General features: G+C 46.1%; 1 long non-coding RNA gene across 1 annotated transcript in view; it reads left to right on the top strand.

Annotated features, from left to right (window-relative positions):
* LOC139051514 (uncharacterized) overlaps window positions 1-9,430 on the top strand; it is a 31,278-nt gene extending 21,848 nt beyond the window's left edge. Inside the window, exon 3 of the long non-coding RNA XR_011509409.1 lies at window positions 9,322-9,430. This is a non-coding gene — a long non-coding RNA (uncharacterized lncRNA). The remainder of the gene's footprint in view (window positions 1-9,321) is intronic.
* Window positions 9,431-18,181: the final 8,751 nt, after the last annotated feature.

Raw genomic sequence — 18,181 nt, 5'->3', positions numbered from 1 at the left:
AGTCTGCTTGTTTACAAGAATATAACAATGGTCAATGAGATAATTAACGAATGTTGCCGTTTTGAAGAAGCGAAGAGCAACCGCATAGTTGAAAAGTTTACGGGTCTACAAACTACCATCGCTTCATCGACACGCGAAGACATTTGTCTTCCTAGTGCGCCCACCTCCTCCATGAACGTCGTACGTATCGTCAGGCGAGAAATCGAAGCAGGGTCTCCTACTACCCCAGTGACGCAGTGCTTTGACGATTCTCGGCCAGTAGTGTCTCTCATTCACTCGGTCATTCACCAAAAGCTTCCCAACGGGAGTCTTCCGTCCATCTGCTTCGACAACCATCCTGACTTTGCTTCGTCTGCTGCCTCTGCCCCTGTTAACCGTAGCTAATATGGTCCATATCTGACCCATCGCAACCCTTCCGAACGGCGCGCACATGACGATAGGCTCATCCGCTTTTACTGTGGATGTGTGGGCCATATATTTCGCCACTGCCAAATTTCCTGACCAGCCCACTCTCGACCAAGCGTTCCTGCTTACCACCGCTCTACACTAAATCCTCGCCCATCTGCACTCTCCACCGAGGTTCAAGACGCACCGGGAAACGCTTCTGCCACTAGGACTAGCCGCTCGCCATTACCACACAGTCGCCGCTCTCATTCGCCCCAGCTGCGTCGCTCCCCGTCCACAGCTTACCGTCGCCGCTCTCCGACGCGAAACCAACTGAGGCTGTTTATGGAGGTCACGCTGCTCTAGCACCCCGGCCTGAAATTCCTCTGTTGACCCTACCTGCTCATCGGAACCTTCTGGACGTGGACGTGTATGGTTTTCCCGTTACTGCACCCATCGACACGGGAGCGCAAATTTCCATCATGAGTGCGGAGCTTCGAACACGCTTAGAAAGTACTTGGTCCTGCTCCGACTCGACTGCTCCGCACCGCCGACGAAGGAACTCCGGCTGCGCTTGGCTGCGTTTTGTTTAGTGTGATCCTCGATGTGATCCTCGCACTCGACTTTTTGACTGCCCATTCTTCCCTGATTGACTGTTCAGCCGGTGTTGTACAACTTGACCTACCCCTTCCCGTTGACCTTCCTGCTGAAGCTCCTATTCAGATTTGTTATGAGCATTTTATTCGCCTCCCGTCTCTAGCAGCTAGCAGTAACCTGCATCACTGTTTTATCCTGCCCAATTCTACCTGACAGAGACTATGTCCTTACTCCCGCGACATCAGTCCTGCTTTCCCACAATGGCTTCTTCCCACACACCATGGTTTCTGTAGCGAACAATCGGACATGCCTTCCCGTCCTAAATATCTGGCAGTGCTCACAAGTACTTCCTTGAGGCATGTCTCTTGCCACGTTGTCAGCGTCACACGAATGCCACATTTCCGCTCTATCTATTTGCGCGTATTCGACCATAGCTAAATCTGCACCTTCTCCATGTGCCCAGCCGGACGACATTGCAAAGATGATTGCACTGGACCTCCCAACCCAACAAGCCACCGAGCTGCGTGTCCTCCTCGAGTCGTACTCCGACATTTTCAACGTGAAAGATCGCCCTTTGGGTCGCAGTACGGTCGTGAAGCATCGTATAAATACCGGCAATGCAGCACCTGTTCGCCGCTCGACATTGACTGTCGTCCTCTAAGAACGATCACCAAGAAAGTTCTATATCCACTTCGCCGCATTGACGATGCTCTGGATTGTTCCCACGGCGACACTTATTTTTCGTGGATATACTTCGCTCTGGATGTAGGAAAATAGCCGTGGGTGAAACGGACCGTGAAAAGACCACATTCCTCACACCACCCAACCTATATCAGTTCAGGGTAATGCCTTTTGGCTTGTGCAATGCCCCGGCGACCTTTGAACGGATGATGGACATGCTCTGGCGTGGCTTGAAATGGTCTATCTCTTTGCGCTACTTGGATGACGTCATCGTATTCTCTTCAAATGTTGCGACAATCTTGAAAGACTTTCATCGGTTCTTTCTGTTTTACGCACCGCTGGCTTGCAGCCCAACTCGTCCAAGTGCCACTAATGTCAGAGCCAACTAACCATGTTCGGAGACCTCGTCGATTAGTCAGGCATTTGCCCCGACCCCGCTAAAGTTCATGCTGTGCAGAATTTCCCCGTACCAAGTTGAGTCCAAGCTGTTTAAAGCTTTCTTGGCGTTTGCTATTACTTCCGCTTGTTTGTGGAAAATTTCGCCCATGTTGCCCGTCCCCTGACTGACCTCCTGAAGAAAGGCGTTCCTTTCTGCTGGGGCTCTGAACAAGTGTCTGCTTTCTCGTAGCTCATAACGCTGCTGACCACACCTCCTGCGCTCGCCAATTTTGACGCCTCCACTCCGACACAAATTGGCACTGACGCCAGTGGCTCCGGCTTCGGCGCAATGTCAGCTCAATGCCAATGTGGGCACAGCCGCGCTATCGCCTTCACCAGCCGCCTCCTCTCTCCAGGCGAGCGCAATTACTCGATTACCACCCGCCGTGGTTGCTCGGTGGCAATGGTGTTCGGCTGCTGAGCACGAGGTTGCGGGATCGAATCCCGGCCACGGCGGCCACATTTCCATGGGGGCGAAACGCGAAAACACCCATGTATTAGATTTAGGTGTACGTTAAAGAATCCCAGGTGGTCGAAGCTTGCCGAGTCCTCCACCACGGCGCGCCTCACAATGAGAAAGTGGTTTTGCACGTAAAACCCCCTTAATTTAATTCATTACTCGATTACCGAGATCGAGTGTGTCACTCTCATTTGGGCGGTGGGCAAGTTCCGACCCTAAATATATGGTGGATCATTTACGTTTACAACCGATCACCACGCCCTTTGTTGGCTTTCTTCCCTCAAGGAACCCACCAGACCTCTCGGTCGCTGCGCTCTACGGCTGCAAGAATACACATACAATGTGGTCTACAAGTAGGGTCGTCTACATGAGGACGCCGACTGCCGGTCTCGTCATCCCGTCGATGCACCGGACGGTTTCAGTGGATGTTGCTCCAATCTGCGTTTCGCGCTCTCCGGCTTCAAAGACATTGGTGCTGAACAACCACGCGATGAATGGTTACGGCACATTATCCAACGGATGCTCTCTGATCTGCCGGACCCATGCCTTCACATGTTCGTTCTACAAAATCGCATCCTGCGTCGCCACAACATGCCCCAACACCATTTTCGACTTGCGCGCGGCCGTGAAGCAAGAGTTGACAGCGATGACTACACCCATGACGTATCTTGCTCCGGTAGGGCGCCCCCCACCTACCTACGGGGATGTTGCTTTGCTAACCACCGCTACCGTGACCTCCGTGCCTACGGAGGTTACCTATGACCATTTGACTTCGATGGGAACCAGAGCCCTGCAGTTGCTGCGCCATCCTACCCTCAGTGGGGTCCATCTCGTTCGGTTTGTTTTTACTGTGTTATACGCGGCCATATATCTCGCTTCTGCCACCATCGCCAGCAGAATAAAAGACGAGGCTATGCTGAGCACGAGAGAGACCGCACTCGCCTACTATCCCGGATCGTACTCGCTCCCTCAGCAGCGTTCTCCGTCTCCTCCAGCTGCTCCTAATCTGCCTCATTGTTCCCGTTCGGCCAGACGTCGCTCTCCTTCGCCTTACCGGCGCTCTACATCACCACTTCGCCTCACTTCCCACCTTGCCGACCAGCACTTGGAAAACTAACTGTTGCAGTTTTTGGAGGGAAAACTGCTTCCTATTGGTCTTCAAGAATTCCTGCTGTTCGCCTAGCCAACATTCTTTATGTAACTGTTGGAGGTGTTCCCGCGTCAGCTCTCATCGATTCGGATGTCGTCGTTTCTGGTCTTCGTAGTAATCTGTGAGAAAATGTTCCAAAAGCCAGGGGAACTCATGCTTCAAAGTGTTGTTTACACTGGCTTTACTCAACAAAGTATAACAAAAACATAGACGTTTCGCCACCTATGCGGGTGGCATCGTCAGTACACAATGGCAACAAATGAGAAATACATCCTATTTATCAAATGAGAAATACATCCTATTTATCAAATGAGAAATACATCCTATTTATCGATAAATAGGATGTATTTCTCATTTGTTGCCATTGTGTACTGACGATGCCACCCGCATAGGTGGCGAAACGTCTATGTTTTTGTTATACTTTGTTGAGTAAAGCCAGTGTAAACAACACTTTGAAGTAGTAATCTGTGTTCACGGCTCCGGAATGTAAAAACGCCTTATCTTGGAACTGTTTTGCGTGGTACTAATAATGCATTCATTCACCCCGATGGAGAGTGTATACTGCTCGTATTCTCATCGATGGCATTCGCCACCATTGAGTTTATCATCCTTCCAAGGGGTATTCATGAACTTATACTGGGTTGGGGCTTCCTACGTTGTGCTTCAGCCGTCATTTTATGTAGAGAGGAAGTTGTCCATACCACGGATACAGCGCTTGCACCTGTTACTGACTCTTCACCTTCATGTGTGATCTTGGTAGACTACGTCCTGCGTTCTCATCACGAAGACGTTGCAGCCGTACCGTCCAGTCAGATTGCTGATGGAGACGCTCTAATCGCCTCTTCTTCCCGCTGTATTTATCGCGGAATTCTCATTGCCGCCTGTCTCATCCAGTTTTCACGTCGACGCGCCCGTCTGTCTGCTTGCAACATGACCCAAGATCCTATGATGCTGCCCAAAGGGATGAATGTGGCAACCCTCGCCGAAACTCAACCTATCTCTGAAGTCACGCTTTTCCCTTCTTCATCACGAGCACCAACCTGAGGTTTAGATGATGCTTTTGCTCCCCCAGCCGTTCTTCGTTGTGACCTAACAGCCGCGCAGTCCGAAGCCTTGCTCGTGGTCTTGGCGAAGCACAAAGCCCGTTTAGATAGCTGTTCCCCTGTGTTGAGCCAAACTTCTGCCGCTACACACCGCATCGAAACCGATGGTTCCTCTATAATACGACGACGCCCCTATCGTGTATCGCCGTCTGAACGAAAGGCCATTGAACAACAAGTTGCTGACATGCTTGCGCGGAAGATAATACGATCTTCATCTAGCCCCTGGGCTTCTCCCGTGGTTCTGGTAATGAAGAAAGATGGCTCCGTTCGCTTTTGCGTCGATTATCGAGCGCTCAGTAAGATATCATGCAAGGACGTATATCCAATACCTAGAATTAACGACGCTTTGGACACACTACAAGTGGCGGTGTATTTCTCCGGCCTTGATATTCGGTCAGAATATTGGCAAATTCCGATGGACTCCGACAACCCCTTCTGCCGGTTTACTACAACTTCTCCCTAGCCCGGACGCACATGTTCAATTTATTGGCATTGATTTATATGGCCACTTGCCTTTGACGCCCTCCGGTCACTGTTGGATTGTCACTTCGATAGACCATTTAACAAGATATGCCGAGACTGCCCCTCTGCGATCTGGTACCGCTTCTGAGGTCGCTGACTTTTTCTTGCGCTCCATCGTCTTGCGCCATGGGGCCCCTCGCGTTCTTGTGAGTGACCGTGGCAAGGCGTTTATTTCCCAAGTTCTAGAGGAAGTTCTTCGGACCACTGATACCGTCCACCTATCATCCGCAAACCAATGGCCTTACTGAGCGCTTCCACCGTATCCTGTCTGACATGATTTCCATGTACATCCCTCCTGACAACACTGACTGAAATAAAATTCTTCCTTTTGCGACATTCGCATATAATACTGCTATTCAACGGACTACCGGCTACAGCCGTTTCTTCCTTGTGTATGGACGATCTCCTTCCACCATATTCGACAGAGAATTATTTTGAGCACCTTCTTCGCCTAACGCGTCCCTTCCAGAAGATTTTACTGCCCGACTTGCACATTGCTGTTAAATCGCCCAGCGAAGCACAGGAGCTACCCAAGCTGAGCGCAAACGTCGCTGCGACAACAAAGGCCGCGACCTCCATATTCCCCCTGGAGACCAAGCCCTGCTTTGGACTCCAGTCCGCGCTTCAGTCCTCTGTGAGAAGTTACTTCAACGCTACATTGGCCCATACACCGTTGTGCAGCAAATATCTACAGTGAACTATCTCGTCCGCCCACTACACTCTGTCACTGATCGGCCTTGCCGGAATGCCGAAATTATTCACGTCTCGCGGATGAAGCCCTTCACTCCCCGTTTAGACAATCTCTAATCTGCGGCCAGGCTAGCACCTTCCATTTGGGGGGGAAGATATTGTAAGCACTATTAACGTGCTTCGTCGTTTTCATTTGTGTATAGCCATCTTATCTTTCGTGTTCTTCAACTGCTTCGCTCAATAGCTGGGGCGTCTCCTTTTTTGGCATAAGAAGCGCTTGACAGTTTGGTCGGTTGCAGTCTTTATTACGTATATATATATATATGTATATATATATATATATATATTTATTTACGCAAACATATAAGTGTAGTGCTTGGCTGTTTAGAATATAACTCATGCGAGCAATTCTCTACCACACCAAGCATGCTTTCAGTTCACAGTGCTTGTGATTTTTTTTTTCTTGGTGGTTATTTTTCATTGCGTTACAGCCTTCGGCGTGGTGCAGTTCTGAGATACAAATCACCAGTACCCCTGCATATGCTCCCTGCAACGAGGGAACACTAGTCATGAGCGCATCTCCTCGCTGGCTTGTTCGTGTGCTTGCACCGTGCCGCAACAGCACGAAGTCTGTAGTTGCATATTTTCGTAAGCGTCTGATTTCACTTAGCAATGTTCCCCTGCTCAGCAGATTGAGAGGCGAGCGATGAGGCTGTAATGTCGTCAGCAGCTGATTTACCTGGTGTCTCAAGCACAGTAGACGTTGTTCTTGGGCGTATTTCCATAATTGTTTTTTTCAGGAAGCACTGTTATATGTAAAGGTGGTATAAAAGTCACAAACAGGGATAAGGCGCCTCAGAAAGGCTGGACAACTTTTCGATAGGAGGATTTGTTATAGCGGAAGGCCGTTGAAGAAGATAGGTCGTACTGTTCCAAGGTTGGAGAGTCTTTCTGGGTTACTTTATCGATGTTTAAACTTTTATACAACTGTGTGATACTCCATCTGCCAGCCCCCTTCGTGTCGTTGGAAATAAAAGTGGCGCAATTATTGTTCCTCGAAGCTACACTCACAAGGGGCCCTGCCATACCTTATCTCGTAATGTGCATTGTGGTAGACATGTGGTAGCCTGGATCACCATTTCACGAATCCGCAGCGTGCGACTGGAGTTATCGGTAGTAAAATATTACTTATTCATTTCTTCCAGAGTGCGACCAAGCTTTCCACACAGTGTGCCCTCGAGTCTGTGGAGGCAGTGACGTTTCCCGCAGTGCTCCGGCAAGAATATACGTCACTGAAAGCGGTGTTTCTATGCAGGGATCAGAATTTCTTGGACATTTACTCTTAGATGACAAACATAACTATCACTGGTACACACGACGCAAACGAGACACACGCTGACTCAGATGTGCATGCAAAAGAACCGGTGTGCCTTCGCGGGACTGTGAGGTGCAGGCAGGCAAATGTCGCACGGCAGGATGATGATTCAGCTAAGCAAGAAAAAAAAAAACACACGACAAGCACAGCTTAATACAAAGCAGTGTAACCTTCCTATATTTGGCAATCCACTTCAATGAAGCTTGCATAATTTTATTTTCCCGTTGATAGGCTTCTACAGAAAGAGCTAAACAGACTGTGCGCAATGCAATTTCACAATGTGACGGAGTATGGCACTGGCTACAAAAACAATCCTCCAGGCATCGCCAATGCTTCCGCTGGCACTGGCAAGCGCCGATGAGCTAAAGCGCATATCCTACCTCTTTGCCCTTTCCAATCTACTACACTTGGCAATCTTTTTCTTTAGTCGCTTTTGTGGCGCAAACCCACAGCGTATCTCTTATCCTGTGAATGTCCACACCCTCCGCATAAATCCTACCCCCACCCCACCCCTCGCACCTTCATATTCCTCCTTTTAGGCAGCGTTGACCACGTCGGAGGCGCAGAAGCAGCGACGAATTATCCAGCAGGCACGTGGAGCGGCGTGAGCCAATGGGGCCCTGAGCTAGGCACTTCACCCTAGTAGTAAGATGCCTCGAGCTAACAGAAATAATTGTTTTTCGGTGTACAGGAATGTTGTTATTTTTGTGACAAATTCTGCTAATAGAAGTACGCAGAAAAACACATTTATAGCAGTTATAGCCCAGGGTCAAAGGAAGGAAGAAAATCAACTTTATTCAGGTCAGAAAAGGTGATCGCCATGACGTCGAAAAAACATGCTTTTCTTCGAACCTACCAGGAAGACACTGTCAAGGACATGAACAGCTGGTGAATTCGTCGGCATCCATGATGTCTTAATCACAAATCAGCATTTGATGCCAAACCGTACTTTAAAAACGTTTCAAAGGCTTTAGGCGAATATATTGTTTCATGACCCGCTTAAACACGCCGACATGCCTGGTTAAAGGAATGTAAAAATACTACAAAAGGCTAACAAAAAAGTATTTACGAACAGCGCATTCGTCTGCAGCCTAAGTATATATTGCGGTGAATTTGAGGGGTATTTTTCGCAAATACCTTCCACAGCGATTTCCCGACAGGCCTCATCTCGTTTCTTTTCGGGGTGCACAACGAACATGTATTCAGACAAAAAGAAAACGAAAATTATATGCCTGCGTAATGTTTCGCAATTGACTTTTCCCTTTCAGAAAAATGTAATTTGTAAAGTTGCAATGTTCAAATTATTATTTCCCTAGTTTATACACCCAAATTAACACGCGAATAATCGTCAATCGTCAACTTTGGATATGCGCCAGAAATACTCAGGTACACGATAACAACAAGAATAAAAGGATGACTGGTTCTGAGCTTCGAACAAGCGGGAATCCTCGTCTATATTTGAGGTGAACAAAACTAGCTCCCCTAAGGCGAACTACATTGAAGTTTCTTTACAAGACAGATCAATCATTGACTGCATTGTCTCATAAAAATACTAATGCTGCAGAGTTTGCCACTCTCAACAATATGCATGGCGACGCATATGACAAAAATTGTGTACAAAAATGAGCTTTAAAATCTGATACTTCCTGCACAAACAACATCTTATAAGAACCGAAGAAGCTATGTCCAAGGCTTTATCAACATTTCGGCTGTAGCAAAAGTAAGAGACGACGTATGCTCTCATTTGTGCTTTCCTTCACTGAACATTTTAAGTGGCGCAGATGATGATTTACGAAAAAAAAACGAGAAGCACGAACGCAAAATAAGTGCAACGCCGGCGGGACTCGACCCCGCAACCCTCGGTTTAGACTACCGATGCCTTGTCCATTGGGCTACGGCGGCTCTCACGCTCGGAACGCAGGTCTTTGTTGGCCAATCCTGGACCGAGCGTCGCCGTTCCTCGGCGCAACCGCGTGAACGCGCTCGAGCCACTGCTGCCTCCTTCGTCGTAGTCGTCTTCTTCCGCAGCTGGTTCCGATGCGGCTCGTCTTACCAGCGTTTCCATACTGCCCCTCCGTCTGCGAAGGCGCTGACGGCACTGGCCAACTGACACTTTGTGAGGTGATTTTGGTCTCAAATTCTTTATTTTTTTTATTTACAAATACTGCTGTCTCAGTTTCTGAGACATAGCAGGAGTGAGTACAGAGTAACAATAAAAAAAATACAATTTCAAGTACTTTTAACAAAATTCACCAGAATACTAGAAAACATTACCAGAATACATAATTACGCAATTCTTTTTCAAAATCCTCAGTACCGAGTCTGCGCAGAGACCCATCAAGTTTATTCCATAAATCCACCGTCCGTGGAAAGAAGGAAAACTTAAAAGAATCAATATTCGACCTGAAGGGCACAATGTTCAGGGGATCAGATCGTCGAGTACAGCGTGCAGAAGCTGCAACAAAAGAAATCGGCGCCACAACACTCAAGCCGCTGTGAACTATCTTATGAAGAAGGATAACGCGATCAGAATTACGCCGATGTTCGAGAGATTGCAACGTTAAAACGTGTGCATGCGAAGTAGGCGAGAATTGCCGGTCATAGCGACAAAAAATGAACCTGATTGCTTTTTTTTGGACAGATTCTAACATAGCTATGTCGTGCTTGAGGTGAGGTGACCAAACAACCGATGCATATTCTAGTAGGGGCCTGACCAAAGTTTTGTACGCAGTCAATTTGCATTCTCTTGTTGAGTTGCTTAACGTGCGCTGGAGATACCAAAGTTTTCGACGAGCCTTATTGCAGATCATTTCAACATGCTTGCGCCATTTTAAATTTGACGCTAGAGTTACACCGAGGTACTTAAACTCCGTAACATGTATTGGACCGACCCCGTCATTAGTATAAGTAAAATAAAGGGGTTGTTTATTGTTTGAAAAGGTCATTGCCACAGTCTTCTTTAAGTTGATAGACATTTGCCAGGTTTCACTCCAGTTACAAAACAATGAAAAAACGTTATTTAGCGCAACCTGATCATGAGCATCAGAGATGGTGTTGTAGATTACGCAGTCGTCTGCATGCATTCTAAGTTTAACTTGAGTATCGCCAATGATTTCTGCTACGTCATTTATGAAAATAATGATGTTTAATAATAATAATGCATTCAAGAGACTGTCGTTTGACTCCCCGTCTTCTTCATTTGGGCAGTACACGATCTAATTGTTTCTTCTACCTCTGTTTTCTAGTTCATCTCCTTTACATTCCATACTGGAGACGTTGTATTGCAAATCGGTTGCTGTTTTCTTGACGTTAGTTATATCAGTTTCCAATAAACTTAAAGTACTTGGTTGAGTTTCGAAGCTGCGCATGCACTCTTTTAAATCAGCGATATCTCTTTCAATTGCACTCTGTTTAGACAGTACATCATTGATAGAGGCACACATGTTACCTTCGCCAGATAAAAGTTAGGACAACACTACCTTTTCCGTTGGTCGAGGGTTTTACTGAATAACCACACATGCCAGATGTCTCGGTTTTAAAGGTAACAAAGCTGTCCCCAGCACTATTTCTAGTCTATAGTCTACTACGCAAACAACCGTGTGGGTAACACAGCAGCAGCAGGAATCGATTATCGGATCGGATGCAGTACTAGTTGTCCAAGTAACGTCTAAGTCCAAGTACCTGTGCAAGCAAGAAGAAGCATTCAGGCAACATACTGAAGCTGCTGCTGCATTACCCACTGTCAGGCTGCTGGTACGACGGAGCTTTAATATTGTGGAAGCTTGGCGTCACCGATCCGATGGCGTCACCTGTCGGAGTTGCCGCGCTAGGAGCATCCCCGGGAGTTCGCAGAACCGTCAGAGAAGGAAGAACGTTCGCAGGAACTTCACGCCGATAATATGCCTGGACGATAGGGCTGAACCAGTACGAATTGACGGTAATCGCCACATGTTCGAGCGGTGCAGGGCGCGCCATGCCCCATAGACGAACGGCATGACCAGTGAAGAAATCCAGCATCTGTGCAAACAACAAGAAGCGTTCAGGCATTATGCTGAAGCTGCTGCTGCAGCATTGCCCCCTCCAATGTAGAGGGTCTGTAGAAGCAGTCGCTAAGGTGTTTGTTTCTTTTTGTCTACTTCCCCTTTAAATACAGCCTAAGACGAAGGTCGATACCGTATAGATTTTTGTCCATTCCTTGTCTATAGACTGTCAATAGACGAGAGTCGATAAGCTTTTTATTCCTTTTTGTCTAGTCCCGGTTTGTAGATTGTATATAGCCAAAGTTGATAAGCTGTTCGTTTCTATTTGTCCGCTTCTGTTCTATAGACTACCTATGAACAAATGTTGATACAGTCTTTATTTATCGTTTCCATTATTTGTCTATTGACTGTCTATAGACGAGAGTCGATAAGGCCTTCAATATTTTTCACTACTCCAAGCTTATAGATTGTCTATCGACAAACGCTGATAAGGTTTCTATTTTTGTCTACTCCCATTCTAACGGCAGTCTATCGAAAAAATTGTTATGATCCTTTTTCCTTTTGTATACCTGCGCCCCACAGATTATTTGTAGAAAAAATTCGATGCAGACCAATTTATCCTTATTGATTCTGTGGCTATCGACTGTCGATGGACATGAGTCGATAAGGTGTATATTATACACACACAGGTATATACAGGTATACACACACACGCACGCGCACACACACACACACACACACACACACACACACACACACACACATATATATATATATATATATATATATATATATATATATATATATATATATATATATATATATATATATATATATATATATATATATATATATATATTCTCATGAAGGCCGGACCCCTGCCGAAACGTCAATAAACCGCTTCATACGTGCGTCTACTTAACTGTGCATATTTACCCGGACCCAGAACTGCTTTTTTTTCTGGTATATATATATATGTATATAAATATGTATAGCACCACGTAATCAACACGACGTACGTGAAAACACGGTACACGCGCCAAGAAGTTTGATACTAAGAAACAACATGTTTCCACTTACGTGGTGTTTATTCTCTATTGCTACACCAAACCAGCCAGCGTGCTTTTCTAGCCGCCACCACACACCACATGAAGCGTGTTTCACCGAAGACTTTCGAATATCTTTAATAGTTGCCTGTTGCAGATATCACAATTCTAGTTCATGAGCTGGTCTACTCGAAGCGGTGGACAGTACTTGCGCAAAAAAATTGAGATGCGAAACCGACTAACGAATAAAATATTACTATAATTAAGTTTTTAAGTTATTGCATTATGGCACATATTGCAATTTGCACATTCTAGCAGTGGAGCTCACAAGGCGCATCCACATGGAACGAATTTTCAAGATGACACCAGTTTCGAAATATAAATTGCCGCACTTTACGGAGGCGTACCATTTAATTTGTTAAAAAAACGTCATTTCATTCACTGAAACACAGAAGTAACTGGAACGCCAATGCATTTCTCCGCAAAGTTCGGGACTTTGTATTTCGAAACTGGTGTCGTCCACAGAATTCGTTCCAAGTGGATCAGCCATGCGAAATCCACGGCTTGAATTTGTAAATTGCAATATTGGCCGTAGGATAATTAGCCATAAAGATTATTAATGGATTCTTGTTAATTAGTCGATTTAGCGTTTCAGTTTTTTGTGCAAGTAGTATCCGCCACTTCGAGTAGACCACTTCATAAACTAGAATAGAGCTTTACAAAATTTAAAGAAAATTTGAAAGTATTCGATGAAACACCCTGTATATATATATATATATATATATATATATATATATATATATATAGCCACGGGACTGCCGCTCGAGGCACGCACATTGCATGTATTCGCGAGCTTCTTTCATGCCCAGAAAAACATTTTTATGTAGCACGTTTTCAGCAACAGAAAGCTGTATCGGGAGTTTGTCACATTGCTCTATAATTTTCTCCTTGTGACTTTTCCATTAAGACTAATTACCTAATTAGGGGAACGCAAAAAATAAACTGAGTGCTTCAAATTGACAGCAAGAATTGCCTTTGTTCTCTCCAGCTACATTGCATCTGTATATTTTGAAGTTCGGCTCAATTTAAGTGAAACACCCTGCATACTTCTTTGCCATTCGAATTATTCTCCACGGTTTTCTATATGACCAGCGATGAAGGCCATGGGGTGGCACGTCACCAAAGGTCATGTTAACTTGTTCGAACAGCCCGTATGCCCATTGTGGTAAGGCGTGAGATGAAGTATAAAACAGCCGATACTGTAAAAGTCCTATTGCTATAGATTGACTATAACTTTGTCTAAAGATTCACTACAGACAAAAGTCGTTTATCGGTGGCCCAACCCGTGTACGTTGTAGGCAAGTACACATACCGGTGGATAATACGGAGCTACGTTAGATATTACTCACTGGAGTTGTATACTGCTGAGATTGCTTTAGAGCATATGTGTAGATTTTAGCATACGCATAGTGGATATCTCCGCATTTATTGATCATATGACATGAGGTATGTAGTCGCCCTCGGGAATCGCAAGACAGTGTTCACAGTTGTCGTAGCATGAGCTTTGCGGTAGTAGAATAAAGAAAACAAAACGCCGATCCAATCCTGGTAACAGATGTTATGAACGCCAACTTTGCTACAAGTGGATTGCAAACAGGCATCACGCTAACAGCACACAGACTCGTAATGTTCGTAGCTGACAACACAGACTTTCTGAGAGTGCGAAGAACCCATGTCGCACGTGTCGTGTGCGCCTTGTGTGTCTTCCGATAATCAGATACATTTAACGTTGCCCTCATTACTCTGCCGCGTCACTAAAATCGGGCGGTTTTTCGTAGGCTATCCGGCTCAATAAAGTCATCAAAGTTTCTCACCCACTTAAAATAAGTGCCAAATCCTCTGAACCCAGCCAGTGCTTCGCAGGGGGTATTCCTGTGGGCCGAGCATATGCGTATGTAATTAGTATATTGATTGATTCGACCTATGATTGGAACAGAAAACTTGCACTAACATCTGTGCAGGTATCCCATTTGGCAGTACGCTGGAAGATATGCCAGAAATGCATTGTATTACTCATCGTCGTTGGCAGTGACGCAAGCGCCTGACAGGCCTTGTAGCGGCGTTCACAAGCACTGAACTCATCCAAGTGCGCGTTTCAGTTCTGTACGATAGCCCACATCGTTTGTAATACAACGCGCCAATGCCTTTGCTTCATCCATGAAAAAAAAACTGAAAAATTGAAAAAAAGCAACCCGTTTCTCGCGCATGGCCCACAGAGAGACAGAGAGAGAGATAGTAATGAAAAGGGAAAGGGCACTCAGACTTTTCAAAGCGCGCACACCCTCGTCAGCTGAGTGGTAGCTTGAGGGGTTTTAGTGGCACTCAACGGCGGCTCGCCATCTTTCCGAGTCAATTAGAATTCTCAACGACAGCGCCAGGTACAAACGCTTGTTGCTGCGATGTGCGGTGCCTGCCTGTACCTTGGTGTCTGTGTATTAGCGTCTTCTTTGTGGCATGGCACGTGAACTACACTGAACGCTCGGGGTTTTTTTTTTTTTTCGCCAATAGCTCGTGATTAGGTGAGCGCACTTGGTAGAGAGAACCGGCTGCATGTAGTGTAGGCGACTCGGGCATAGTGTCGGTTTGTCATTTACACGGTTTGATAACGCGCCTTTGTTCTCGCTTCAACTACATGGAATTTGCTAAGGCAAGAAATCAATCACCAGTGCCGATTTTAGCGTCATAGTCGATGTGCATAACAAAGAAAATCCACCATGTTTTACCTAGATACTGAGCAGCCAGTGCGGGTAATCTCAATTAGTGAAGCTTAATCGGGCCGCCATGAACGCTGCGCCGCATGTGCAGGGAAATTGTCCTGACACGCTTTACGTATTAACCTCCACATGGTGGTAACATGAGGAATTTTGAGGCGGAGACCTGTAGCTGAATAAATGTTACCGTACTCGGATGAAAGGCCGTGTTTGCGTGACATGCATCAGCAGTGCGTGCGCTGACATTTTCGTATTGGGTAAAAGTAGCACTATTTTTAAGGCTCTTAGGAATCAATCTAAATATATGCAACCGCAAAAGCTTTCGGAGAATGGAACCTGCGATGAGCTCACTCACTCCTAGCTTCGCATCTTAGCCGAAAAAATTAGATAACAATAAATTAGACGCTCAGAGAAGCACTTTTACGCGTTTCAAACTGAAAGCATTGGGTTTCACGATAGTTGGTCGATTTCCTTTTTTTTTGCGGGCGTCTTTTGTACACAATTTAGCAGCAGGAGTTGTTTTTTGGGCTATTTGAAAAGCATTAAGTTCCTTTCGATGCTTTGGCATTTTGCAGTTCACGTGCTGTTATTCACTAGGCAGCCGGTGGCGCAGATTCGAAATTTGACTATCGTGCATGATATGACGCCCTTGATGTGCATAATAATTTTCCGGTGTTTATTACTGTTGCATTTAGTTACGCCATCTCGGACACACTCTATACTAGATGCGCTGAACAAACGAAAAAAGAGCCAGATTATCCATTTGGTAGTCTTTTTCTGATAGCTAACCGGGGTGTCTAACCACTGGGAAACTCTGGAAAACTGGGAATTCTCAAGGATTTTGAATAAGCTGAAATTACTCAAGGAAAACTCAGGGAATTCGTTCTAATATCAGGTAAAATTAGCTGTAATTCTTTTGAATGTGAACGAAAGTCGCGCTATTGCTGGCGCGATTAACAGAGAGGAATCGAAACAAATAGTCTTTGAGGCTGCGCAATCGGCTGGAGGTCACCAATGTAGAGTCAACAACCGATTTTCCGGACAAACCCGATAATTCGGACGCCCTCACGGCACTACTCCGTAACCCATAGATTCAATCTTAAGAACGTCTGAAATTTCGGATGAAAATCTTTTTGCCGTCTGACTTTCCTGACTTTTTGCCTTGATCGCAGCTCCGAAACGACATTAATCAAAACCACCACCACCGTCATTTTGATTATTTCGCTGCCTCGAACCGGCGCTATCGCACGCAAATCCGCTGGTAGCCGTAGCCACCACCGCGGCAACGCTAGGCATATGAACTCGTCATTAAAGCAGCACGTTACAGCACCAGCAGCAGTTGTGACTGTTTAATTGTTCATCATGCTATAAAATGAAACATTGCACAATAGCAATGATTTGTTTTGATAATCAGTCATTAGTCATAGTTACAGCGCATTGAGCATTGACGTAGGCGGTTTGAGCAAGTAGATAAGGCTGCTTAATGAACATACAAAGAATACACAATTGTTACTTTTGCCTAACATTGTTGCAGCTACTTATTTGCATCATACAGTTGCAGCACCTTTGGAACATATGACACGAAGGTCAAGGCCGGCCTGGTGACCTTGCTTGCCAAGAGGAAGTAGTCTGTAAATCTGTAAATAGTCTCTTTCAATCATAGCGTAAGACCTGCATTAAGAAAATTAATATATGGTGCAATAAAAAGAGGTAATTCAGCATCGGTGCACTTGTTTCCTTTCTTGCAGTGCATGATTCAGCACTAGTGGAATTGCTTCAATTTGTTTTTTCTTTATACAACATATGAGAGTGCAACTCTTTCAGGAACACCATTGAGCTATTGATATTTTTACGATGAAAAAAGAGGAGAAAGTCGTCGACGGTGAAAACGACGAAGCGGCAACAGCCTCTCGGGATTCTCGGCTGCTGTTTACATACGTCTTGTGAATACATCGTGTAAATACTTATATACGCGTGACATTTTGGTGAAGGTGCGGGGTACGCGTCTTCGTCACGGTGCTTCGCAGTGGATGTCTCACCCATCCTGGGACCATGCTTCCAGTGGAAGGCACCGCGTCTGCAGCTGCAAAGCCGGCTACGCATACCAAGTACGTTGTTCTACCTCAGCCGCGAGACCCCGGCAAGTTCACCGGCCTCGATGGTGTTGACGTAGGAGAGTGGTTGAAGATGTATGAGCGCGTCAGCAAGGTGAGCAGTTGGGATCCTACCATAATGCTGGCCAATGTCGTATTCTATCTCGACGGAACACCGCGACTGTGGTTTGACACAAACGAGGAAGAAGTAGCCAGCTGGGACTTGTTCAAATAAAAGCTGTCCGAAATTTTTTGGCAAACCGACCAGTTGAGAACTAACCGCCGAGCAACAACTCGCCACGCGTTTCCCAACTGCTACCGAGTCGTATCTGTCCTACATTCAGGACGCCCTAGACCTGTCATAAAATCGACACGTCCATGCCAGAGGCGGACAACGTTGGACACATTATCAAAGGCCACGCTGACGACGCATGCAGCCTTCTGGTCTTTAGAAACTTATCGACTGTCGACGCCATTATGAAGTAAAGCCGCCGTTTCGAGCATGCGAAGAGTAGGCCGTATATACAATCAGTTTACACGGCTTCTAAATACTGCAGTGACCTCTTCCTGTACCGACCCCACCGACCAATCTGGCTCGCCACGACCAAGCGAAAACGTGACCCGAATTGTACGCCGCGAACTCGAAGCGGGGTTTCCTGTCTCACCTCAACCGACGTCTTCGAACAACACTGCTCAGTATCAGCGATCAGCGATCGCGATCAGCGATATCTCTGATCCAGTCCAAGGTTTGGCAGGAAATCACTAATATGGGTCTTCCAGCGTCTGCTCCTTGAGTCGCGCTGACAACCGCACTGTTCCTATGCCTAGGACTTATCGCAGTCCGCCTCACAGTGTCCGTTATCATTAGACTACAGGAATCCATCAGACTGC

Source organism: Dermacentor albipictus, unplaced genomic scaffold (genome assembly GCF_038994185.2).
Source record: "Dermacentor albipictus isolate Rhodes 1998 colony unplaced genomic scaffold, USDA_Dalb.pri_finalv2 scaffold_12, whole genome shotgun sequence".
Classification (NCBI taxonomy): Eukaryota; Metazoa; Arthropoda; class Arachnida; order Ixodida; family Ixodidae; genus Dermacentor; species Dermacentor albipictus.
Note: the sequence above shows the minus strand (reverse complement) of the source record. Positions and strands in the feature narration are given on the sequence as shown.